Genomic DNA, 27,773 nt, shown 5'->3' on the forward strand with positions numbered 1-27,773 from the left:
TGGGATTGCACAATGGTTTGTATACGCCGTAATATATTTTTCAATATAAACTTACGTTTTTCACTTAAAAATACTTTATTTAGGTTAGCTTCATTAGAAAACTGTTTATTATACGATCCAAATCCTAATAAAAATAATCTTAGGCCAAATTCAAAAGTTTGTCCTTAAAGTTTCCTTATCAACATAGCGTTTTGAAAAATGTCTCATATGTGCCAATCATCCAATTATTCAAAAATGAACCATATAGTGAATTCTGCGTGCAGTTAAGATGCTAAGGACCTCAAAACATCACTTGATCGAGAAATTAATGCCTTATAGATACGTTTTTTAAACCGATCCTTACGTAAAGAGTTAATGGAAACCGGCTTTAACTTGGCTCAAGGGTCAAAATACACGAATTTCCGGGATACCGATCATTATATATTGTTCGAGATAACAGCCAGAGCATCAAAAAACTCTGATCACTTAAATTCTGTCTGCAAAACCCATTGAGTTACCCAATAAGTGCTCAATTTATGGAAAAAATCGCTGCAAGGACAATCACCTGTTTTTAGGCTACCTCCAAAAGAACTTCTGTTTTCAAACAGCCATCAAATCTCATAAAATCTATTGGATTCACTACTGTCAACTAAAATATATACAATTTTGATTTTAAACTCAACTAAAAATATTTTTATTGTCCTTTTTCTTCCGCACTCCTATTTTTTTGAACAACAAATTTGAAGGCGATTTTTTTTTTTTTTTTTACTTTTACTTCACCCGCAAATTCTTTGAATCGTACTCTAAAGCCACACTTTGAAACTTTCATACCAAACTTTCACAGCTTTTCGGCGAGAGGAGCTTGGGTGAAGGATATCCTTCATCCTTCAACTTTTGGGATGAAAGTTTCACCGTGTGCTTTTAGTGATACGTAAATCAGTGGTAGTGTTCGAAATATATTGTAGATGGCGTGCTAAGTGCGTAATCCAATTTATTCAATTATTTTAGTTATTTTAAAAATTACAATATTAATAAAAATATGCTGTTATTTTCAAAAAAGGTACGGAGGCCCTTCAATAACACAGATCGGTTTGCAAAATTAATATTAAGTGAAAAATATGATGGTAACACACATTTTTTTAGGTTTATGACGTTTACTACTTTTTATACGTTTTCTACGCGTATATGACGTTTTCGACGTTTACACCTTTCTGACCGTCGAAAACCTAAAAAGTCGTCATACAGACCATCTCTGCACATCATAATGGAAAAGTATAATATAAAGAATTCAATCAGATTAAAGGAACAATTAGAGGAGATAAGTGTAGATGATGACGACATATTAGTCTCATTCGACGTAGTATCCTTATTTACTAATATTCCAATTCATCAGGCCATAAAAAACATCATGGCTCAATGGGAAACACTTAAAGAATACACAAAAATACCGAAGTCACAATTTCTTAAGATATTACAATTTTGTCTCAACGAAAATTAAAATTAAATTGTAATCAAAATTTTTTTTTTTATTCGAAAGATCAATACGTGACATTAACATTTGAAAATGATTTCGGGCATATGGGCACCGCGGCTGTTCTTGACGAAGTGCATTCTGGACGTCCAGTTTTGGCCACTTTTTCGAGCACTGCTGGCCGTATGTCACGAATAACACGAACAATGCTGGCCTCCAAGGCATCAATTGTTGCTGGTTTATCAGCATAAACCAGTGACTTCACGTAGCCCCACAGGAAATAATCGAGAGGTGTCAAATCGCACGACCTTGGAGGCCAATTGACAGGTCCACTTCTCGAAATCAACTTATCGCCAAATTTTGATTTCAATAAGTCGATGGTTGCGTTCGCCGTATGGCACGTAGCGCCATCCTGTTGAAACCACATCTCCTCCGGATCAATGTCATCCATATTTTCAAACAAAAATCATTGATCATGGTGCGGTAACGATCTCCATTGACCGTAACGCGAGCTCCGGCCTCATTTTTGAAGAAATAAGGTCCGATGAAGCCACCAGCGTGAAAACCGCACCATACGGTGCATTTTTCTGGATGTAATGGAGTCTGTAGGGTCTCTTGTGGATTGGTCTCACTCCATATGCGGCCATTAAGCCAAAAATGCGCCTCATCGCTGAACACAATTTTGCGATAAAACAACGTCTGTAAGTTGCGCGAATCGACGACTGATTTTCAAAGTAAATTTGGATAATTTCGTAGCGTTGTTCAAGCGTGAGTCTATTCATGATGATTTGTCAGAGTATACTGAAACAAATAAAAAAAAAAAAAGTTTCATCAAAATTTAATTTTTGTGTTACTTTTTACAATTTAAAGTTCTATCTAGCTTAAAAAAACACCCGTTACATAGAGTTGGCAACAAATTATACACCGATTGGTACATGAAACCAACCGCCACAGGACGAATAATGAATTACCACTCTACACAACCATTTCAACAAAAAAGAAACACAGCAATTAATTTGATTAAAAAAGCATTATCACTTAGTCAGGCACAATTTAAAGACAAGAATATATTAAAAATAAAAGAAATTCTCAAACAGAACGGTTACCCCACTAATTTAATAAATAACCTGATAAAAACATCATTATCCCAGAAAGCACCCAAAAATAACACATCTGGCAACACCAAATATTATAGTGTTCAATATATCCCAAAACTTACAGAAACAACACAAATTAAACAAATTATGGATGAAGAAGGAACAGCTGTAGCATACAAACCATACAAGACAACATCATGCTTATACACAAAAACAAAAACGAAAATTGAAAAGGGGGACCAAAATAATGTAGTTTATCAAATAACATGTAAAGGGAATACAGCGGAACAATGTGGCAGAGTTTATATAGGGACAACAAATCGAAGCTTAAACACAAGAATATCAGAACATAAAGCAGACATAGAAAAAGGTAAACAAACAACAGCTTTGGCACAACACTGCGTTGAGAAAGACCACAAAGCGGATCTTATAAATGTCAACATCTTGGACAAAGAGAGAATCGAGAATAAAAGATATACGTTGGAGAGCATAAGAATCCAACAAAATATAAGAAATGCAATAAACAGAAAAGATGATAAAGACCAAACAAACGCAATTTACACCATAGCAATATTTTAATCGTATTCCTACCCTCTGTGATACCCTAGCATTAAGGAAACTCTGTGATATATTTACATTAATTTCGATTATTTTTGCATTTATTGTTTAGTTTAATTGTAGTGTTTATTTTTTTTAACCTCCACTTGACCATACTAAATGTAAAAACTTGACGAAAAATTATTTGTAAGTATTTCATATCTTAATGCTATATTCCAAAAACAACATGTAAAAGTAACAAAAGAATTTTTATACCATCTTGTTGTCGTTGCCAGATTTTAAATAAATATCCCTGAAGAAGTTGGAAAATACCGACGAAACGTTGGATAAAAAAATGAAATAAATAGTTTTTAATTTCATTTGCAAAAATTAGACCTAGCAGCCCAATAAGACACAGTCTTAAACATTTGAAATAAAAACATTTCATTTTATCCAAAAGCATTTAAATTATACAATATTCAACCACTATTCGCGAGTTATAAAGGGGTAAACCTGGGCTTCAACGATGTTAAATTTTCAATAATATTGCCCATATACCCTCGTTAGCATAAATGCTGAGGGTATAAAAATGGTCATTGTGTGGGTGTTCTAATTATTGTGCATTTTTAATATAATTCTTATGGTCATGTGGTATGCGGTAATATTGCAAAGATAGCAATCACAATATATATGAGAAGAAAAATATATGGGAAATGTGAAAATGGAAATTATTGAAAGAATTTTAAAGTTCACAATTTGCCAGGTTCCTTTGCCTAGTGATACAACTTTGTAATGAAGATTCCAGAAACCGAGTTTAATTACAAACACACACGCAGCTTGCTTATAGGTATCATTAAATTCCAATAATAAAATTTAATTATTTTCATCATCATCCTTAAGATGTTCTCAATTTCTTTGTATTTTTCACCTTTTAACAACATTTTCATTTATAGCAAGCAGGAGGGAAAACGTCCTTTAATTTGCTTAAGAATATACGATTTTTCGCCTTATTTGCTCAATTTAAATTCCTCGGCAACTGGATAAAATTCAATTAAGGTCAGTAAACAGTATTGCCAAGAAGTACTGGAACATTGGCTGGCTGTTTGACAGGCGGTGGGTGGGTGGTTAAATAAAATTCATTGACCAGAACATGATGTTAAATATGTTTGAAGAGTTTTCACTATAAAATTTTATGTTTTAATATTAAATTACTTTTCAGCTTTAGTTTGAGTTACAGCTTTCGTTTTATGAGTCGATATCAGTAGGGTAATTTAGGGCAATTTCAAGTTTAAAAGTAATCGAAAGGAATATCAATTTTTTTATGTGACAGAAGCCGTTGAAAATAACTCGAGGGAGGCTGAAAACAACTTTCTTAGGTTTTTTTTATTGCGCTAGGGGTCAATTTGTTATTATATTTCATTACTTTATATTATTACCATCGCAAAGTGAGAGATATTGTCTGTCATTAATTAAAGTGTAATGCTTGCTTGAATTTATCGGCCTTTATTATTGTTTCTCTTGATGTGTTGCGATAAAAAATAATTTTTCTTCATAGGTTTATTGAATGAAAATTTGTGTGGCCATTTTAAATTATAATGAATCAATGACCTTTGACCTGCCCTCCATTTCATAACGTACTTTTTTTTTTTTTTATTTTGAATACAATATACAATTTTACAGAAATTCAGTTTGGGCCTCAGCGCCGGAAGGCTTAAAAGAGGCAAGTTGGCAATTTAAAACATCTTACATATGTATATGTATAAAAAAGAAAAATAATGACATATATCAGAAGTAGATCAAATACCATATATCAAATTAAGATAATATTTCATTAATACATGTTGAAAGGTATGCTTTCAAAGTTCTTTTAAATTCAGAAAGACCAACGCAAGATCTTACATGGTTTGGCAAATTGTTATATTCCCGACTGCCAGAGTAATCAATTCTTTGTTTAGTGGTTTCTGTTCGACATAACGCTACTCTTAAATTATGACTATATCTTGTATTGAATGTATGACTAGTTCGCAAAAACTCTGTTGTATGGTACCCAATGTTCTGGATACATTTGTAGACATATGTGAGTATTTGGCGCTTATATATACCATGTATGGGCAAAATATTCGGAAATATGTCTGTATAAAGAGCATTTGTGGCAAAATCTAAAGGCAAATTTGCTACAACTTTCAAGGCTTTATTCTGTAGACGCTGTAACGACTTCAATTCTGTTGTTTTTTTATTTGCATATATAATCGCCAAATAATTTAAATGACTTTGTATTAAAGTTTCATAGATAAGAAGTTTTGTAGCTTGATCAAAATTATATCTGAATTTGTATAATATTCCAATTGCTGGAGATATTTTTGATTTCAGATATTTAATTTGTTTGTCCCATGACAAGTTAGACTGCAGATGCATACCCAGGTATTTAATTGAGTCGACTTCTGTTACCTCAGTTCCATTAATATTTACTTTAAAATTCATATCAAAGTGGCCATATGGCCTAAACCTTATTATCTTGGTCTTCGCTTGGTTAATAAAAAGTTTATTCAATCGCATATACTCAAGTAAAAGGGCTGCATCACGTTCTATATACGGTATTATTGAAGCTTCATATTTACAAGGATAGAAAATGCTAATATCATCTGCATAAACAAACAGCTTTCCAGTCAGCTGAAGTTTTTCTAAATCATTAATAAAAATTGCAAATAGTAAGGGTCCTATTACACTACCTTGCGGTACCCCGTAATTTACTAAACTCAATGTACTTTTTCCTTTATTAACTTCTACGTATTGATATCTGTTTCGCAAATACGATTTGAAAACCTCAAGACTATTTCTGGTAACACCATATTGATACAATTTATCGATTAAAACCTGATGATCCACCATATCAAAGGCCTTTATGAGATCAAAGAATACGCCCGTAACATAACTAAAGCCATTGTCTAATTGTTTACATACATAATTCTGCACGTTAAGTAATATTTCCTCTGTGCCGCATCCCTTTCTAAAGCCATATTGGCTGGTAGCAAAAATGTTATTGGTATCAAAAAACTCAAAAAGTTGGCGATGTATTAGTTTTTCAAATATATTGTTAATGACAGAAAGTACAGATATTGGTCTGAATTTTTCAACTGACATACTGTTTTTCTCCTTGGGGATAGGTATCACTTTGTGAATTTTAAGAATATCAGGATAATTGCCTGTGTGTATGATGCTGTTGAAGATGTGAACAAGATGGGGAACAAGTGTTTCATGACATAATTTAATTACCTTAGGCGATATTAGGTCATGCCCACATGCTTTGCTAGAACACAAAGCTTGTATTTCGTTTTTCATTTCCTCTTCTGTCGTGAAATGGAGTTCAAAAACATGCGTTGAACGCTGCAGAGTTAGCAGATTATTATAATTATCAGATTGACAATAAAATATTTGACTTTTTAAGTCCCGGACTGAACTTAAAAATGAGTATTGAATGCCTCTGCCATTCTCATGTCATCACAAATAATGTCTTCATTAGAGTCTTTTATGTTAATTTCATTTTTGTTATTTCTACCCAAAGTATCATTTAAGAATTTCCATGTCTTTCTTGTGTCATTCTCGAAACTGTTGATAGTCGTTCTATAATATGTGTTCATGGACTCCTTGTAAGCTTTATTAATTATCCGACTTATTCTCTTCAGATGCGTTTTAATCGTAACATTTTCCCTATTCCTCCTTCTCTTCTGTAATAGACGTTTTTTCAAATCAATTAATTTCAAAAGATTTTTATTAACCCATGGAGCTACATTGTTCTGAATCACTACACTTTCGTTTCTTGAAACTGTTGAATTTTCAATTGCAGATTTTAAAGAAGTTATTAAATAGTTAGTATTTTCAGTTACATCACCTATAACAAGCGGATGCATATGTCTCTCGAGATAAGATTTTACATTTCTGTAATCACAGACTGTAGTATGACGATACATAACGTTATTTAACTGAATGTGAGTACCAATGGAACAATAAATCAGGTTGTGATCTGTCATTCTGCATTCTACTGAGTCAATTACTACATTCCTACATATGTTGCTATAAACATGATCAATACATGTTTTATTTTGAGGACGTGTAACCAAAACATGACAATTTCTATAATTATAGGTCAACAACAAATTCATTATATTATCAAAGGAATTTGTTTCTAATGCATTTATATTTGCATCCCCAACAACTATACTCGGAGATCCTCCATAGCGAGCAAGTAAACTATCCAAAAAGTCTGTAAAATTCAATGGGGTGCATTTCGGCGATTTGTAGAAGGAGACAATAATAATTGGTTTTCGATCTATCTGGATATTTTGAATTTTGAGCACAATAGAATCTATGAACCCTTCACTTTTACAGAGTATATCAGTTATATGCAATTCTTTCCTAACAAACAAAGAAGTACCGCCATATCCATCGAAACGACAGCAATGAATTGAATTGTACCCTGGAATATTGTAAATGTCAGAAACTTCTTTGTGAAACCATGTTTCTTGCACTGCTATAATTGCAGGTAATATATAAAATCTTGAAATAAGAGATTTAAAATCATTAAACTTTGTTATAGAAGACATACTTCTGATATTTACAGATACCAAATTTAGCAAGCTTGAACTTTCATTTTTTAATAGATTATTAAATTCATTAAAATCTGAAAAATACTGATTGTAATTCATAAGAAAAATTTAAAAATATTTTATATTATCTTGTATTAAATGACATTAAAAATCACAAATTATGGAGAAACAAATTCATTATTAGATTCTTCATCATGTTGCAAAACTCTGGATCTACGTTGCTGGGGTTGATATGTTGCTGCTTCAGATAACAATTTATCCACATCATCCTCATTTCTTATTATCCTTGGCTTTGAAAGTTTCATCATTTTCCTTCAGTTTTGGTTTTATTGCCATCAAACGTTGTTTTGCATCTTTTGTCGTAAATTTGACGATAACAGATTTTAAATCAGTATTGTTATTTTTTAAAAAGTGTGCTTCAGCTATTTCATCCGGTTTTAAAACAAATCCCGCATCACTAGATAATTGTATTACAGTTTCAACAGCTGATTTCCCAACATCTGTTTTTATGCCTGTTATGACGCAGTCATTCTGCACTCTCTGATTATCTAGGAAATTAACCGATTCTCTCAATTTCTTTACTTCTTCTTTTAAACATTTATTTTCCTTTTTGATGGTTTCAAGTTGCTTCTTATTTTCAGATACCCCTCTAAGAAGTTCATCATATTGCTTCGACATGAATAAAATGCTCTCACGAATTTCACTCAGACAATCGAGTTTTTTCAATTCGTTTCTAATTTCACTTAACTCTGCTGAAACATCTTTATTGTTTTTCTTTTTGTTGTTTATGTCACATATATGACAAACAAACTCATCATCTTCATGAGTTAAAAGATAGTTAAACTGTCTTTTATCCAGTTGAGTGCAGAGTGCATGAAATGTTTTCTTGCATTTATCGCAATCTATGCTTTGCTCACTTCCTTCCACTTCTAACTCGCACTGACCACAATAATCTTTTTTAATTACGGCACTGCGCCTGCTTGTTTTCGGCATTCTTGAAGATATGTGGTTCACTGTTTTCAAGTTTATATAAACGTAAACTTTATACAAGTTACAAATGTTTATTTATCTTTATATTAATATTTTTTACTGGCGATTAAGAGATGAACAAATTAACTTGACTATTCACGACCAGGGTTGCCAACTTTTTTACTTAAATGTTATATTGATTGAGTTCATTTCAAGGGGCTTATATAATCTATAAAAAAGGCATCTCTAATATAAAAAAGCCATCTCTATTCAGCGAATCAATGTGACTAGTATCACTGAGATGTTTGCGATAGCATAAGACACAAGATAAATAATAACAAGTAACAAAGACCTATAGTCGGTCTGTGCCAACCATGTGTCTCATTACATTTAACATTTTACTTGCTATGATAGTAGATCAAGCCACCAAAAGGGTTTTGAGTTCCCAGGCAAAACTTTCTTTACAGCCTCTTATATATAACTTTAACAAAAGGCAATGGATCCCCAATACTTAGCGTTATGCTTTGCAAGATTAAAGATAAAGCTTTGAAGTTTGTTAGAGACATTTGGATTACATATGCAGTCATTGGTACAAAAAATGTTTCATGTAGGTCCACTTTTTGGTATAGCCCATATAAGACTATACACCTATTTCAAGTATTTTTTACGTTTTACTCATATTTTTTAAATAATTTCGCTTGCATTTGAGTTCTTAGTTAGTAGAAACCCTATATGCAAACAAATTCTTAATATAGGTCCAGAGCAGATAAAATATGAGTTCCTTTCCTCCATTTGCTTCGATAGCACGCATTTTCCCAGCGTGACATTAATGACCCGCGGCAGCGGCTTCTTTTGTACGAATTGATCGGAACCACACAGCATCAGCCACCGGCTGCCACGTCAGTGAACGTGTGTTTGTATTAGTTTCGTTTTTCTGTGTTGGGAGCAGCATATCCCGGAATGCCTGCTTCGAATTCTTTTAGTCCGTGCAGGGACGGAGGAAAACTCAGGATTTATTTGTGTTCAGTTTGTCACATCCGCATCTTCACCCATATCCAAATTTCGGTGAGATCCAATAGATGTCAGGAGTGGGGGCATCTAAGGGGTTGCTCTGGACTTGTCCCCGTGAGGGACTACGACAGGGACTATGTTGCTGCATGCTGCTTGAATACAGTCCCCAGTGAGTCGTTGTCAGATTACGCATTTAACACCAGCCTTTGTTGTCCCAATCCCAGAAAATGCATCCTTTTTGCATTTTAATTATTTTTTTAATTTCATGAGTCGGAAGAACATCAAGGTCGCTGCGGTGCAAGAAACCAAGCTCAACAACAACTGTAGCTTACAACGTGTTAAGGAAGGTTCGCACCAGAAGTGAGCGTGGGAAATTCCTATTGCACCAGTCGGTCCAATACAGACCTATCTCGCTTGAACCTGTCTCTAATGACCTGTACATGGAATGTATGGGGGTAGCAGTCAAGTGTGAAACTGCCGAGATAGAGTTGCTGAACGTATACCTCCCTCCGAGAAATAGCTGCATCTAAGATCACGAGGCTGATATTAGCCTGCTTTTAGAAGGTCATAATCGTCTGGTCCTGGGGGACTTTAAATCGCATCATGAGATGTGGCATTCGGCCCTCGGAAACGATCAGAGAGGTACAGCGCAGATTGATAGATCTACGTTTTGTACGAACAATGACGACGCCCCTACCAGAAATGGAGGAGAGTGTCACAGTTCGCCAGACATAACCATCGTGTCACCTGGTCTGACAAATGACGTCACCTGCCAATCCATCATCTCCCCATAATTGTCTCCGATTGCATCACCTCTGAACGCCGCACGTTCGTCAATCATAGGAAAGGGGATTGGCCGAGTTTCAGAGAGTTAACCAATCACCGCTTCAGAGAACTGCCCAATCCTTCTGATGTTGGGTAGCGGAAAGGACATTCCGAGACAACATCACTGATGCAGCCGCTCGCCATATCCCTGCTGGTCGAATACTCGAAGTAAGACCCCAGCAGAAGCGACGGGATTAGCAAATGAGCGTGATGAGCTTCGTCGAACCAACCCCAATGACCCCAGAGTCAGGGGGTCATTTCCCTTGGATAAGAGCATCTCCCCATAATTGTCTCCGATTTCATCACCTCTGAACTCCGCACGTTCGTCAATCATAGGAAAGGGGATTGGCCGAGTTTCAGAGAGTTAACCAATCACCGCTTCAGAGAACTGCCCAATCCTTCTGATGTTCGGGTAGCGGAAAGGACATTCCGAGACAACATCACTGATGCAGCCGCTCGCCATATCCCTGCTGGTCGAATACTCGAAGTAAGACCCCAGCAGAAGCGACGGGATTAGCAAATGAGCGTGATGAGCTTCGTCGAACCAACCCCAATGACCCCAGAGTCAGGGAACAAGTGGTTAAATAAGCGGAACAAGTGGTTAAATCATCTGAAGAGTTTCAACATTGTAGCCGGTATAAGTGAGTTGTGGGCAACGGTTAAGTCACTCTCGAACCCTGGAAGGATGGAAGATAGGACCTCAGTCATGTTTGGCGACGTCATGTTGACTGACCCGAAGAGGTGCGCAAGTTATTTTAATCGCCAGTTTGTCGAGCACCCCGAGAGTGACAGGGCGAAGAGGAGAGTATTATGTCGCATCAGATCTCTTCCTGCCGAGGATGAACCACCACAGTTTACAACGTATGATGTTGCGAATGCCATCAGGAACGCTAAATCATCCAAAGCGTTGGGCCCTGATGGAATCTCCATGGCAAAGCTAAAGCAGCTGGATGAGCCGGGAGTGGAGTATCTCACTAAATTTCTCAACTTGTCGCTAGCCACCCTCATTGTTCCCGAAGTCTGGAAAATGTGCAGGGTGGTCCCGCTACGAAAGCCAGGCAATGATGCCAGCAAAAGTGAATCGTACAGGCCGATTTTGCTTTTGTCGCCCGTAGCAAAGACCCTTAGTCCTTCCCAGTATCAGGAATAGCTATCAAGTTGCCGATCATCAGCAAGGATTCCGTAAGTAGCACAGTAGCAACAAGAGACCGCCGTGTGATAGAACAGTGATGGTGGCGCTTTACTTATCAAAAGCCTTTGTTACAGTCAGGCACTCCACGATGTTTGAGTACATTGAGCAGACAACCCTCCGGCCAAGCTTGAAACATTGAATAGTCAACTATATGTGTGGACGCCGGTCGTAGGTGGAATTTAGGAACAAGAAGTCCAAACCCCGTAGAGTGAAACAGGGAGTTCCCCAAGGTGGGGTGATATCTCCGGAACTGTTTAACCTCTACCTCTCCTGTATTGAGATCGTAACGTATGCGGATGATTGCACGATCCTGACATCAGTTACTTTCCCTAATGACATCTGTGAGAGACTGAACTCCTATTTAACCGATCTTACCACCTTTTTCCACGCAAGGAATATGCAGATTTCCGCCACAAAATCTACACCACTCCACTCTGTTCACCACATGGACAGCGCAGTTTGGAAGAGAATTTAATGTCGGGGTCGAGGGTAGCAGAATTCCCACCACAAACTGCCCTAAAATTTTAGGGGTCACATTCGACACTACTTTCAAGTCGAGCGCGCACGCCACAGCTATCTGCGGCAAACTGAAAAGCAGGAACAAGTTCCTCAAATCCCTAGCCAGCAGCACTTGGGGTGCATAAATAAACCTTGTTGACCACATATAACGCAATACGACGATCTGTGGTAAGCTATGCGGCTCCAGTTTGGTCCCCGGGATTATGGGATACGAATTGGAAAAAGATTCAGAATGCCGCCCTGAGAACAGCAACAGGGTGCCTCCTCAAGTCTTCAGTGGACTATCTACATGAGGAGGCAAAGATTCTTTCAGTAAAGCAATACAATGAGATGCTTTCGTTGCAGTACTTGCTTGGGTGTTACCGTGAGAGCCATCCCAATCACCATCTGCTGGCAAGGCCCGACACATTCAGGTATATCAGGAAGTATTCATGCTATAGCAGAGAATCAACAGGCATATCAAGCGGGTTTAAATAGTATTCACACTGATGCAGTTGCTAAGGCCATAAGCAAATATAGTGTGAATAAAGTCCTCGGAGTACATCCCCCATCTATCGCAGCTGAGGAGCGTTAACTGCCACGACAAACCAGAGCCGTTTTGGCTTAGCTACGCTCGGGATATTGCAGTCGCCTAAATTCTTATTGGGCATATATCGACCGCGCCGTGCAAGACATCTGCCCAGTATGTGGCATGAGCCCGCACGGCACAAAACACCTTTTCAACTGCCCCGCCAAACCTACATATCGAATCGAAGCAGCCACATTCCTCGAACTGGAGATAGACCCAGAGCCAGATTGAAAAGAAGAACGAACATACAAACATAATAATAAACACTGTTACAAGAACAACAAGAGAGACTCATTCATCACTGAAAAATATGGTTTGGTCATATCTCCGAATTCCTCCAAAAATTCTAAAGCAAAAGAGGCACATTGCAGTCGATACATTAAAAATGTTAAACAAAAAAGCAGTAATATTGAACGGGGATTTCATGTGATAAGTATGCAACCTCCGGAAAACCTTCAGTTCTGGTGACAGGACCGATCCTAAGGTTATTAGACAATCGCAACTAGGGAAGGTTGAGTAGATGTCGACGTCACAGAGGCCTCAAAATAAACCGGAAGCTAACGACACAGTCCTTATATATAAAGGCTGACAAGAAAAGTCGGAACATTGATGAATATGTGACCTGTACGTCTTCTTCAAAGGCCGTAATTCCGCAATCGGCCAATCCAAAACCATTGCCAGTGGTATGAATAGAAAGTAGTATTAAAGGGAACATCAGTCCGCCACAAAGAAGTCGACACTGTCATAATCGGTCCATCTATCCTTCTGTTTCAATGACGATGCAGGATAGTGAGATGAGCACCACTGAAGCGACTAATATCCCTTCAGTCAGTGCAACCTCAAAGCAAGTACGATCCGATATTAACGATCCGCGATTAACATTTAATTTCTTGCGATTCGTTAAATTTGTTGTCTAACCTTACAGAGCTCTACAGATTAGCATTACTTGATCATCAACGAACCGAATTCCATTGAAGCCAGACCCTATTCAGCCCATCGTCATCCAGCCGAACATCATTGAAAAGATCAACTAAAACAAGATAATTATTCTGGACTTCTTGCATTGCCAAAGAAGACCTACCGCTGCAGTCTGCAAGATGACCACCCACGAATTCCCCAAAAAGATAATCTGAATACTTTCATACGATTAAAATTCGCAAAAATTGCAAAAATCGTTGATGAAAAAAATTTAGTAAAATAAAATCAAAATGTGATTCACAGATCTACCGCCAATATTCCTCTATTTTTTCTGAGGTTAACTGAGGTACTGAACTGTGTACATCAAAACTAAAATTTTAAACTTCCTCTGTTGGTGATTTGGTATACGCATTCTTTGTAAAATCTTTGCATCTTTAAAAACTATAGCTTCCTTCACTTTGAAATACATTTTCATTATTGAGTCAGTATCACATCATAGGGTCCACTCGCAATTAACTTAACATGACCTTATAGCAACATTTCGGAGTATCCTACCAAAATGTGTTAATTTGTTTTCCTTTATTTTATTAATTTTTTTTCTTTGGATTTTTCTTAATTAAAAATGTTTCGCCATCTGCACACACAATTCAATTATTGAGGAAAACATTCGTGCAAACAAAGTAACACAATCAAATTTTTATTTGGGACATTGACCGAAATTTCATTAATAAATTTTATGAAGAAAAAAAAAACGTATCGTATTTCATGATGCGTAGGTTGTAATCATTATTGATTACCCAATTTAAAAGCTATTCAAGTTCGAATGAAAATCTTACAAAAATCAACGCACATTCAAAAAGTTACTTTAAATGAGCTTTTGGTTAATAGAAACAAATTGTTTTTAATAACAACTTTTTTATGACTCGTTGGGTCAATGTGTTTTTACTAAATGCTTCTTATTTTATGATGACGATGTTAGGGAAATTAAATTATAGGAAATGTTGTATGCCTTGTTACAATTTATAATTTGCTTCCTTGTTTGCAAAAATAATAATCTTAAACCATGTTTATATTATAGCCTTTTGCAGAGTTAACCTTCTCAATGGGGACTTATTTGACGTATACGCAAAGGAATTGGCTTTTGAAACCCAGTGGGTTTGTTAAATCCGGTTATATATAAACGTACTATTATTGTTTTGACTTGGAATTGTACACTGAACGAAAAAGTTTCATAACATGAACATCAATAAAATTTGAAACGTTCCATGAATGAAATTTGTCATTGAATAAACCAAAAAAGTTTCGTGGAGTTTTATTGAAGTAAAATTAACAAATTTGTTCACTAATGCAATGAAACTTCTTAAAATTAACAAATTTGTTCACTAATGCAATGAAATTTCTTCATTGATGCAATTAAACTTTTTCAATATTGAAATAAAACTTTTTCATTAATGCAATGAATTTTTTCATAAATGCAATGGAACTGTTTCGTTAATGTAAATAATTACTTTCATTAATGTAATTAAATACTTTCTTTCGCGCAACGAAACTTCTTCATTAATGCAATTAAGCTTTACGTTGCACAGAGTATCCACTTGTATGAAGAAAGTGGCCAAAAATATTTAGAGTGTAAAAATCAAGCCAATGCGCCGGTTCCAGCTTTGTGCTGCTGCGAAGAGTGTTTTAAGAAACCACGAGCGTGACAACCTCCCCTCTTTCCCTCTGGAGGGGGTATACGGTAAAATTTGTTTTAGGCGGTTAATACAAAATGACATGAACAAATGCCCCGATTATCTTCTGATGCAAAAATAGGCTTAGGGAAACAAAACTATCTCCAAAACAACATAAAATCCAACCAATTTAGCGGATTAGAAAAATCAATATTTTTGTTTGAAAATTGGCAAAAATTGTTTGTTTTGTTTATTGTTGAAGATTCAATCTCATTTTCGATTGTTTGAGTGGAGTATTCCCCCATTGGCTCAACTTTATTTATTACCCTCTATTACAGAGAGTAATGTTTTTCAAAACGAACTGACAGTGTTGCAAAATTTTACTGATCGCTATCAATATCATGATTTCATCCCGGCGAAGGGAATTATCAACTGGCTTCTCAGTTTTTGAAATGATGTCTTTTTAGCGAAAAACCGAACTCTTTAAGTGTCTAGTATTCTCATATGAATGAGAATCACACTCACTTTTCGGCTTTTCCAAAGAAACACCAAAATCAAAATATTTTGCAACATGTCAGCACGTATCAACTAAGAATTCTTCGAATTCTGTGAGTTGAAAAGAACACCAACACAGTTGCCTGTGAGGTTGTTATTGGAATTTTGTTTTTTTGTTTTTAACAAAGCTCCATTCATTCGGCCGTGCCTCGGCTGTTTTTTGTTTGTTTTGTTTATTGTTGAAGATTCAATCTCATTTTCGATTGTTTGAGTGGAGTATTCCCCCATTGGCTCAACTTCATTTATTACCCTCTATTACAGAGAGTAATGTTTTTCAAAACGAACTGACAGTGTTGCAAAATTTTATTGATCGCTACCCACCCAGCAAAATTTGACGGAAGGGGTTCTTTTCGATGACGTGATTTCATGTCATCTTTTGCATTGGTTCAAAGGAAGTCGTGAAAGATCCGATCTTTTCATTAGGATTTGAACCAATGCAAAGGAAGTCGTGAAAGATCCGATCTTTTCATCAGCATTTGTACCCATTCCATCGATCCAATAGAGATGATGTTTGTGTTTTTATTTACACACCTGCTTATTTCATTTTGGTATGTTCCAGTACTGCAAAAATCTTCTAATTTTTACTATTTTTTCCGATAATATAAAGTAAAAATTGTTATCGTAGTAAAAATAAGTAGATTCTTGCAGTTTCTGGAACAGACCAAAGTTGTTAGAACTGTCGTCGTGATGTTGTCTTACATTTCCTACATTTCCTAAACAATTGGTATTATATGAAGTCCCAACCATCGAGCTAAAAATAGAATCGGACTGCACACATTGCTATTTTAAAAGTTCCCTTGTCTGTTCTAAATCTGACATAGAATGAAATCAATCAAATCTCGCTTCTTGGAATTTGAAAAAAAAAAATCCGAAACGAAAAGGAACAAGAATCTGAAAATAAAGAAGAAACTACTATTGGAAAGAAACAATTAAAAATAAATTAATTAAGCATAATTGGTATTTTCCATAAAAAGTCTCTCCTCCCCGTTCGTTACATTTTGTTCTTAGAGATCCCTAAAGCAAGCCGAGTTGTAGATCCCTACATATTTCCGTCACTAATCACTAAACAAAAGAGTATAAATTACCAAAATGTTGTTATAAAATAACAAAATTATAAAATAAAAGTAATTTACGAAAAAAAAAATACTTAAAGGAGTGCATTTGGAGTCCATGTCGAAATCTGAACTGGTGATGGGAAGATAATTGAAAAAACCTTTTGTAAGATGAAAGAATATCAGTTGCGGAGAACGGAGGAAGTAATCTTTTGCGTTGCAGCGGTGGTGATTACATTGCAATTTTGGATGTAAACTTTTGAAAAACTAAACTGATAAATTAATTGTAGTTATTTCATGAATTCGTTTGAATTAATAAAGAGTTTTGTTTTTCATGAAAACCATATTTCAATACAGCATTTCCATTTTCCAAACAAGACATGAAAATTTCATGCCAAGGGGTTGGTGAAAATGACATGCCAAAGCATGGGTGAAAATGACGTGTCAAAGCATTGGTGAAAATGACATGTCAAATCATTGGTGGAAATGACATGCCAAAGCATTGGTGGAAATGACATGCTTAGGATCCAGAAAAGAACGTCATCTTTTGGGGTCCACGCTCATATAAAATTCATCGATGAAGATGCTAAAAAGATGACATGCTAGATCACTTGCACCCATGATTGAATGTCATCTTTGGCATCGAACATTTTGCTGGGCATATCATGATTTCATCCCGGCGAAGGGAATTATCAATTGGCTTCTCAGTTTTTGAAATGATGCCTTTTTAGCGAAAAACCGAACTCTTTAAGTGTCTAGTATTCCCATATGAATGAGAATCACACTCACTTTTCGGCTTTTCCAAAGAAACACCAAAATCAAAATATTTTGCAACATGTCAGCACGTATCAACTAAGAATTCTTCGAATTCTTTGAGTTGAAAAGAACACCAACACAGTTGCCTGTGAGGTTGTTATTGGAATTTTGTTTTTTTGTTTTTAACAAAGCTCCATTCATTCGCCCGTGCCTCGAAAAACTCAAAAACTGAGAAGCCAATTGATAATTCCCTTCGCCGGGATGAAATCATGATATTGGTAGCGATCAGTAAAATTTTGCAACACTGTCAGTTCGTTTTGAAAAACATTACTCTCTGTAATAGAGGGTAATAAATAAAGTTGAGCCAATGGGGGAATACTCCACTCAAACATTGGCAAAAATTTTAATATAGATTTTATAGCGTTCTTCCTGGAAGGCACGTACCGCCAACGTAAAACTAATTTAGAAGAAGATTTCCTTATGATGCCAATAATGTTAATGTACGTGGTCAGATAACAGAGTTATACGCTAATATATCCATAGAAACCCTATTCTAGGGCAGCTTTAGTCAGCGACCCACCATTTATAGTCTGGCACTAGATGGCAACTCATATTACTACTGGATAATCTTAAACCCACCACATACATTGGAATATTATTCCCGAGGTGGGCACTGGTTGGCATCATGAATAAAACCTTAGGTCGAATTTAAGTATATGGCATTACAAGAAAAAATTCAGCTAAATAGAAGTCCACAACTCGCTAAAACACTATTTTTTAATGAAAATTAAGCTACTACATCCAATTTTATTATTTTTCGTACCCTTCTTTTACAAATTTTCACAAAACCAGACTTATCACACACCGACACCTTAGTAGGAACCTTCACCCAAAAGTTCAAGCTTCAGAATTTAGCCATTTCTCCTCGGTATTTATTACCAGTCAGTCACTCGAATTGTACAATTTTAAGAACATTTTGTTACTTTAAACCTTTGGCAGAATTCTCCCTCAATTTAATGAAACGTTTTGTTGAAAAAAACTTTCATATCATGATAACCGTTTAACTGAAAACATATTGGAAAGCGAAAAAGAATTTAGCTGGTTAAACATGAACTATCTATCAGCCATTGGAATTTTACTGGAACAAATCGATAGTCCTAGTCATAACTTTTATATATGGTCTACCCCCGGAACTCATAGGGGATGATTTTTTTATTTTTTTATTTAGTTTAATTTTTATCTTTAGGTTAAGTAAAATAAGTAGTTTTTAAGTTTTTATTCACACTTACGTATATATATCTCTATAAATTTGCCGGAAGCAAGCACTGTTCGCATTATGAAGTTATTGTTAATAAATATTTATATGTATGTGTCAGTAAGTAGCATACTCCTTTAATTATGATATTAAGATAATACGCAATAGTTTTAAGAGTTCTAATCAATGATTGTTTTAAATAACTTATTATTGAAAACAAAATCTAAATCTGAAAAAATCTACTTTTCGAACCCTTCTAGTACGAATTTCCGAAAACCCAACTTTATCTCACACCTATTCGCCAGTAGAAACCCTCTCTCAAAATTGCAGGATCCTAGATTCAGCCGTGTCGCCTGGGAATTATAATACGAGTTTGATACAGTTACGAAAATAGGAGTGAATGAGATACGGTAATATATTTTATTCATTTTTACAGAATAGCTACGACATAAGTTATTGCAGTAATAATTCGCAAAAATTGCAATCCTTTGATATGAAAAAGTGAAAATTTAACTTTATTTCTGAAGAACAGAACTTCACCAAACACGTTTTCATATACCTTCTTCTTCTTTATTTGCCTATTCGATTTTCGAATGTTGGCGACCAAAATGCAAATATAAGAATATTATTACAATAGTTTTATATTATAATACTTAAATTATTAAATATTGTTTATAATATCGGCAAAAGTCTCTCTGTTTCTGGCTTCGCTTAGCAGATTTATGACATCACGTATACCGGTCCATTATTGGATGTTGTTGATCCATAGTAGTTGTTTCCTCCCTCTAGTAGGCCTTCCTTCAATGTTTACACCGATAATACTTTGCAGCAGTTTGTATTTCGGATTCCTCATAATGTGGCCAGATTATGCCGTTTTCCGTCTCTTTATGTTGTTCAGCAGTTCTTTTTCTTTATGTAATCTTCTTCTTGTAGAACCTCATTATTTGATATGAATTGTGTCCATGATATCTTTAAGATGCGGCGATATGTCCACATCTCAAATGCTTCCAGTTTTTTTCATATCTACGGATTTTAAGGTCCATGTTTCCATGCCATACAATAGGACAGACCATACATATGTTTTCATATATCTTATTTTCGTTTTTAAGTTTACATTATAGCTTGTAAAAACTTTTTTTATATTTAAAGAATGTGTCTCTGGCCATTTCAATCCTGCAGGCTATTTCTTTAGAAATGTCCCATTCGTCGTTGATTATCGCTCCAAGATATTTAAAACTTTGTACTCTTTCCACATTTAATTCATTAATTTTTAATGGGGCCGTATTAGCATATGTATGATGTTTACTGATGACCATGTATTTCGTTTTTTTGATGTTAATTTTAAGACCGTATTTTTCGCTGCAAGTGGTCAATCTGTTAACCAGTTCTTGAAGTGCTGTCATATTATCGGCTATGAGAGTGGTGTCATCGGCATACCTTACGTTGTTAATGAACGTTCCATTTACATATATTCCTTTCCGGACACCATTTATTGATTCTTGGAATATTCGTTCAGCGTATATGTTGAATAATAGAGGGGAAAGGACACAACCTTGTCTAACACCTCTGGAAATATTAATATTTTCGGTCAGTTCGCCATTGACGTTGACTTGCGCTGTTTGGTGCCAGTACAAATTTTTTATGCATTCAACCTCCTTCTCTTCTACTCCAATGTACAATAAAATCTCGATCATTTTGTCATGTTGGACCTTGTCAAATGCTTTTTCATAATCAATAAAGCATAGGAACACGTCTTTCTGCGAATTTCGGCATTTTTGAACTAACGCTTGTAAAGCGAATAGAGCTTCGCGGGTTCCCATCCCATCATTAAACCCAAACTGGCTGGTCCCCATAGCCTTTTCACATTTCATGTAGATTCTGGAGTGAATGATCTTCAGAAATATTTTGAGTGCATGGCTCATTAGGCTAATTAGTCGGTAGTCATTACAGAATTTTGGACGACTTTTTTTAGGGATGGTTATAAAAGTTGATGTAAGCCAATCTTTGGGATATTTACCAGTTTCATGAACGTAGTTAAAAAGTTTCGTAAGAAGGTTTACGTTATTACCATCAATTAACTTTAACAATTCTGAAGGAATCTCGTCAGGACCGCACGCTTTTTTATCTTTTAATGCCTTTATGGCTGTTTCAACCTCTGTTCTTGTGATAGGTATCCCGGATAATTGTTGGTCTACCCGTCTTTCATAGATTGACCGATTTTCGTCAGTAAAAATGGTTTTTATGTAATTGCTCCATATATTTTTCTGTTCAGTAGTATCCAAGTCCGCTTGATTATTTTCATTATATAACACTTTTGGTATTCCTCTGTAGTATATCCCAGCAGCTTCCTTAATTTTTTTGTGAAGATTGAAGTCGTCGTGTAATTGTTGCAGTCGCTCTATTTCCCTGCATTGGTCATTAAGGTATTCATTTTTGGCATGGCGTATATTAATTTGTATTTCCCTGTTTATTTCGTAGTACAATTCGTAATTCGTGTTTTTATATTTTCGCCGTTCTTCCATTAAGTCCAGTATCTGTTTTGTCATCCAATATTTTTTTGTGGTTTTCCTGTGTAGGAAAGATTGTTGTCAGCAATTGTTTTAATGACACATTTTATGGATTCCCAAATATTTTCTCCATCTTCACTGTTTACTGAGGTGAGTTCGTTGCTTTAAAGTTGCTTTTCTTGTGGTTGGCCCGCTTAGCATGTGCAGAAAGTTTAATTCGTAATTTAGACATTAATAAGTTGTGATCCGATGGCACGTCCGCCCCCGGGTACGTCGAAATCTTGTTTACGCTTGAGCTGAAGCATTTATTAATATAAATATAATCAATCTGATTTCTAATAATATTGTCCTTTCTGTCCAGGGGTGATTTCCATGTATAGAGGCGTCTTGCAGGCAAGCTAAACAATGTGTTAGTTATAATCATTTTGTATTCTTGACAGAATTGTACAAGTCTGTCACCTCTTTCGTTTCTTGATCCTATGAAGAAATTAACGATCTACTAAAATTAACAAAACCTCACGAAATTACCATTATCCAAGGTGATTTTAATGCCAAAGTTGGCAAACATATGGTCCTGGAAATACAGGTAATTTAATGCCAAAGTTGGCATTAAAATCACCTTGGATAATGGTAATTTCGTGAGGTTTTGTTAATTTTAGTAGATCTTTAATTTCTTCATAGAAGTTTTCTATTTCATCTTTGCTTTTGTCAGCTGTGGGAGCATATATTTGAATTATATTTATTTTCACTGGTTTTGCATCGAGTTGTATAAGCATAGTTCGGTCCGATTTCGGTATGTAACCTGTTACGCTTCTTGCTATACTTTCCTTCATGATTACTCCTACCCCATTCCTATGGTTTCTGTCCAGATTTCCAGAGTAATAGATTTTCATGTTTTGCGAGGTGAAATCTGCACTATCAGGCCACCAAGTTTCGCACGCTCCTAGTATATCTATTTTCAGTTTCTTCATTTCAGATATCGTGTTTGCCAGTTTGCCATATTCATAAAGACTTCGTATGTTCCATGTTCCGATATTTAAAGTATTTTTTGTTTTACCTCCGGGGATTCTTAGCACCCTCGTTTGGCCGGAGACTGAGGGCCGTGTATTGTTGTTCGTATTCATAGATGCATGGTTTGCAAGGGATTTTACTTCAGTGGTTTCCTCTTGCCTTCTGAAGGGTTTATAGTTTCCGTCTACATATTCAGCCGCTCCTCCTGGAATTCAGACGCTGTTTGCTGCCGCCAACTGTTGATCAGACGCTGCCTTTGTTTTCCTTTTTTATTTTTGGTTCGCCCCGCATATTTTATTTTTGCGGTACACACCATATCTGATGAACGTTCCCCTATCCACCACCTGGGGAGGCGTCCGATGGGAGAAAAAAAGGAAAAAATAACTCCGCACCTATATGTACAATTTAAGTATGACCTTCTAATATCTTCTAACATTATTTAAACTAATTCTTCACTTCAAAACGTGACAACTTACCGTTACATTGCGTACACGTTTATTATTACTTTTGATTCATTTGCCATTAAATTGAATTATGGCTAACCGCCATATGGAAGTAATGCGTATCACAGCGATTTCTTTTTTATTGTGCATAGTGTAAAAATTGCGAAAAGTTGTAGCATGTAGCTTTAAATTGAATTTATAGTCTGGCAGAGTGTATTCTTCTTTTTTAAGAAATATAAGTACATAATTAAATATTTTATTGCACCTGACATTAATAAAAAGGAACACTGTTAGTTGCTTGCAATTGTAGATTTATTCTTTTTAACATACTCCCCAGCAAAATGTTAGATGCCAAAGATGCTATTCAATCATGGGTGCAAGTGATCTGGCATGTCATATTTTTAGCATCTTCATCGACGAATTTTATATGAGCGTGGACCCCAAAAGATGTTATTTATTTTTGGATCCAAAGCATGTCATTTACACCAATGTTTTGACATGTCATTTTTACCAATGCTTGGGCATGTCATTTTAACCAACCCTTTGCAATGACATTATAATTACGACGAGAGTTTTAACAACGTTGGTTGTGATTTCGAGTCTCCGACAACATCAAGCCTATTGTAAATAATAATTCTTATATATTTAGAAAAATGTGTATAAATAAAAACAAAAAATGCACCTCTATTGGATCGATGGTATGGGTTCAAATGCTGATGAAAAGATCGGATCTTTCACGACTTCCTTTGCATTGGTTCAAATGCTAATGAAAAGATCGGATCTTTCACGACTTCGTTTGAATCAATGCACGATTTGAGGCAACAAATCACTGGGGCAAGCTAGACCTTCTAAATTGCGTACAGAGGTTTATAATCGGTCTAGAAACTAGTCTGCCAAATTTGGTTGATATCGGTTCATATATAGATATAGCTCTCATATATATGTTCGCCCGATTTGGAGTTACTGATGGACCAAACACGAAAATGCTGTCCAATTATGATGATATTTGGAATATGTGGCGGAATTCGGACTGGAAATAAGCTTGCCAAGTTATTTTGAAATCGGTTCAGATTTGGATATAGCTCCTATATATATTTTCGCCCGATTTGAGGTATTTCGTGCAACAAACACGCAATTTCTGTCAAATTTCGATGAAATTTAAAATGTGTGACGGAATTAGGTCTAGAAAAAACTATGCCAAATTATATCGAAATCGATTCAGATTTGGATATAGCTCCCATATATATTTTCATTCGATTTTAGGTATTTCGTGCAGCAATCACGCTAGATACGTCCAATTGTGGTGAAATTTAAAGTGCCTGACGGAATTATTGAGACATCATATTGAAATCGGTTCAGATTTGGATATATCGTTCATAAATTTTCTCTGTCGAAGTTAATTGTTTTCTCATTTTATTTGGTTGATACCGAACTTCCTTGAGAACATAGTTTGTATATTTTTCTTTTGACAAATTGGCCGAAACAAAGGCGGCATGAATCAAGAGCTTGGTATTGTTGCCGTGTTTATAGGAGACTTCCGAAGCACGTTTTCTTCCTTCAATATAATCCACATTAGGGCGACCTCTCTTCGTTGTATCATTACCTTGTTCTAGCGTAAATACCTTGTCGCTAGCTAACCATAAGCTTTCAAATTGTAATACACGATTTTTTTGACCTCCAATTTTTTTTATCCATTTTTGGTTAAGGCGTGCACAAATGTTATAAACTTATCTTTTAACTCCCGTCACGAAGTTGTCTTTGACACCTCGATTAAATTTCGCAGAAATCCAGTCTATAACGTGTTTAGGTTTTCGCTGATTTTCCAACCAAAAATTAAAAATATCCAAATTTTTAAGTTTTACGAAATCTGGAAATTGATAATTTTTTTATTCGCAAGTATACGCAAAATTTCTTTTCAAAATCTTTTAGCAGGCATTGTAACCTTTCACCAGATACATATTTTTACGAGAATACACCCCGATACCGAAAGTTCTACTCCAAAGAACACATGGACGATACCACCGACTACATCAAAAAACCTCACTTACTGACACAACAAATTATTTATTTTCCATTTTTAAAAAAATATATAATATCAACAGATCAGGTTTTGGCGCCAAAATAAACGTTAGAAATAAACGGAATGAAAATTATGACATCTTTTGCGGTTTGCCATGTCGCCAGGGGCCGTTGCCAGATTGTAATTTTTTGGTTTTGGAGGTTTGAAAGTGCTAAGAATTTAATTCCGTAGGGGATGGAAGATACCAAGGAACGGTCCTGACCGGTTTTAACATGGCAAAGCCCAGGATTTATCTTGGTCCCTCTTACATCCCAAGTGGACACTGACCTCCCCGTGGTGTCACCTGGGGAACTGCCTTTAACACCCGTTAAAGGTAGTGAGCTAACATGTGCCGCGCGTTCACCCATAAGAACGTTAAAAACTTGGGTTTGGGCGTCAGGTTAGTAACCCTCCCCTAGAAAAAACAGCCTACTATGAAAAAACGAAAGAAAAGAAAAACAAACCCCTCTAAAGTTGACGAACCCCGCAAACGTTTTAAGGACCATGATCTGCGAATCTGCACCTGGAATGTTCGCACTCTTTATAGAGAAGGTGCAGTCTTCGCATTGGCAGACGTACTTGAAAAGTACAAGACCGATATTACTGCCATACAGGAAATACGATGGATTGGGAAAGGCGTCACAACAACACCTAAAGGTGACGCACTGTATTATAGCTGCCATGACGTAAAGCATGAGTTTGGTTGTGGATTCGTAGTTAGTCGGAGACTAAAACATCTTGTATCCAGCTTCACTCCAGTGAAGGAAAGACTTGCTGCTATTCGAATAAAAGCTAAATTCTTCAACATCAGCTTTATTTGCGCTCATGCTCCCTCTGAAGAAAAGGACGAACAGACCAAAGATATATTTTACGAGCGCTTAGAAGAAACATATGACCGTTGCCCTGCCCATGACATTAAAATCATTCTAGGCGATTTTAATGCCAAAATTGGAAAGGAGAATATCTTTGGCCCAACAGTCGGGAAATTCAGTCTCCACAGTGAAACATCTGACAATGGTATGAGACTGATAGACTTTGCAGCTGCATAAAACATGGTAGTTAGCAGTACCAGATTAAATCATCTCGATATTCATAAGGGCACCTGGCTGTCTCCAGATCAGAAAACAAGAAACCAAATTGATCATGTTGTGATAGATGGAAGACATTCATCGAGCGTGTTGGATGTACGATCGTTCCGAGGCGCAAACATTGATTCGGACCACTACCTTGTTGCAGCAAAGGTACGCACCCGCTTAAACGTAGCAAACAAAGTACGAACAGACACAACACGAAAGTTAGACATCGGTAAGCTGCAATCACAACAGATAGCCACAGCATATTCCACTCAACTAGCCCAATTGCTTAATCAAAGCCCTCCTCATCCCGATAACATATCAGCGCAATGGCAAAGCATTGCCCACTCCATGCAAACAGCCGCAAAATCCATACTTGGATACCAGAGACCTCCACCAAGGAATCCATGGTATGATGAGGAGTGTCGTGCTGCCACCGAAGAGAAAAATGCGGCATATAAAGCTACTTTACAATCCGTAGCAACGCGTAGCGCACGAGAGAGATACAGGGAGAAAAGGAGAGAGGAGAAACGTCTTTTCCGCAGGAAAAAGAGAGAGATGGAAAAGCGGGAGTGTGAAAAAATCGAGATGTACAGGAGCCAGAATGAAGTCCGAAAATTCTACCAAAGAGTCAAGCATCAAACTGATGGCTTTGGTACAGGCACATCCTCCTGTAGAGACCAGCAAGGTAATTTTGTAACTGATACAGATAGTGTACTCAGGATATAGAAAGAACATTTTTCAAATCTGTTGGTATCCAATAGCAGCGAAGACGACGAAGATACCACAGTCCCAATCCCAGAAGATGGTATTGAATGTATACCGCCCAGCCAAGATGAGGTAAAGACAGCAATAAATCGGCTGAAGAATAATAAGGCAGCAGGGGCCGATGGCTTACCAGCCGAGCTGTTCAAAACCGGAGGCGACACGCTGATAAGGTGTATTCATCAGCTAGTTAGCACCATCTGGCAGGAAGAACGAGTACCCGACGATTGGAACCTGAGTATCCTGTGCCCCGTCCACAAGAAGGGAGATAAGACTGTATGCTCTAACTATAGGGGCATAAGTCTACTCCCTATTGCCTACAAGATCGTGTCAGGGATATTGTGCGAACGACTAAAGCCAATGGTCAACGAGATTATTGGACCATACCAATGCGGCTTTAGACCTGGCAAGTCCACCATTGACCAGATATTTACCCTGCGGCAAATCGTGGAGAAGACCCAAGAGATGCAGATCGACACCTACCACCTTTTTGTCGATAATAAAGCAGCCTTCGACAGTCCGCTGCGCTCAAAGGTATTCCAAGCCATGTCTGAATTTGGTATTCCCGCAAAGCTCATCCGGCTTTGTAAAATGACTTTAACTGACACGAGGTCCTCAGTTAAAATAGGAAAGAACCTCTCCGAAGAGTTTGGTACCAAAAGAGGTTTCAGACAAGGAGACAGCCTTTCGTGTGACCTCTTCAACATCCTGCTAGAAAAGGTTATACGAGAGGCAAACGTCAAAAGAAGTGGCACAATATACACCAATAGTCACATGTTACTTGCTTATGCTGATGATATAGACATCATGGGTCGATCAGTAAAAGAAGTAACTGATACCTTTATAAAGGTCGAAGGAGAATCTGCTAAAGTGGGTCTGGCGGTAAACGGTGAGAAGACCAAGTTGATGGTGTCGACGCGCAATGCGTCCATTGAGC

The sequence above is a fragment of the Musca autumnalis genome, unplaced genomic scaffold, assembly GCF_047663935.1.
Source record: "Musca autumnalis isolate F117 unplaced genomic scaffold, ASM4766393v1 scaffold_1, whole genome shotgun sequence".
Classification (NCBI taxonomy): Eukaryota; Metazoa; Arthropoda; class Insecta; order Diptera; family Muscidae; genus Musca; species Musca autumnalis.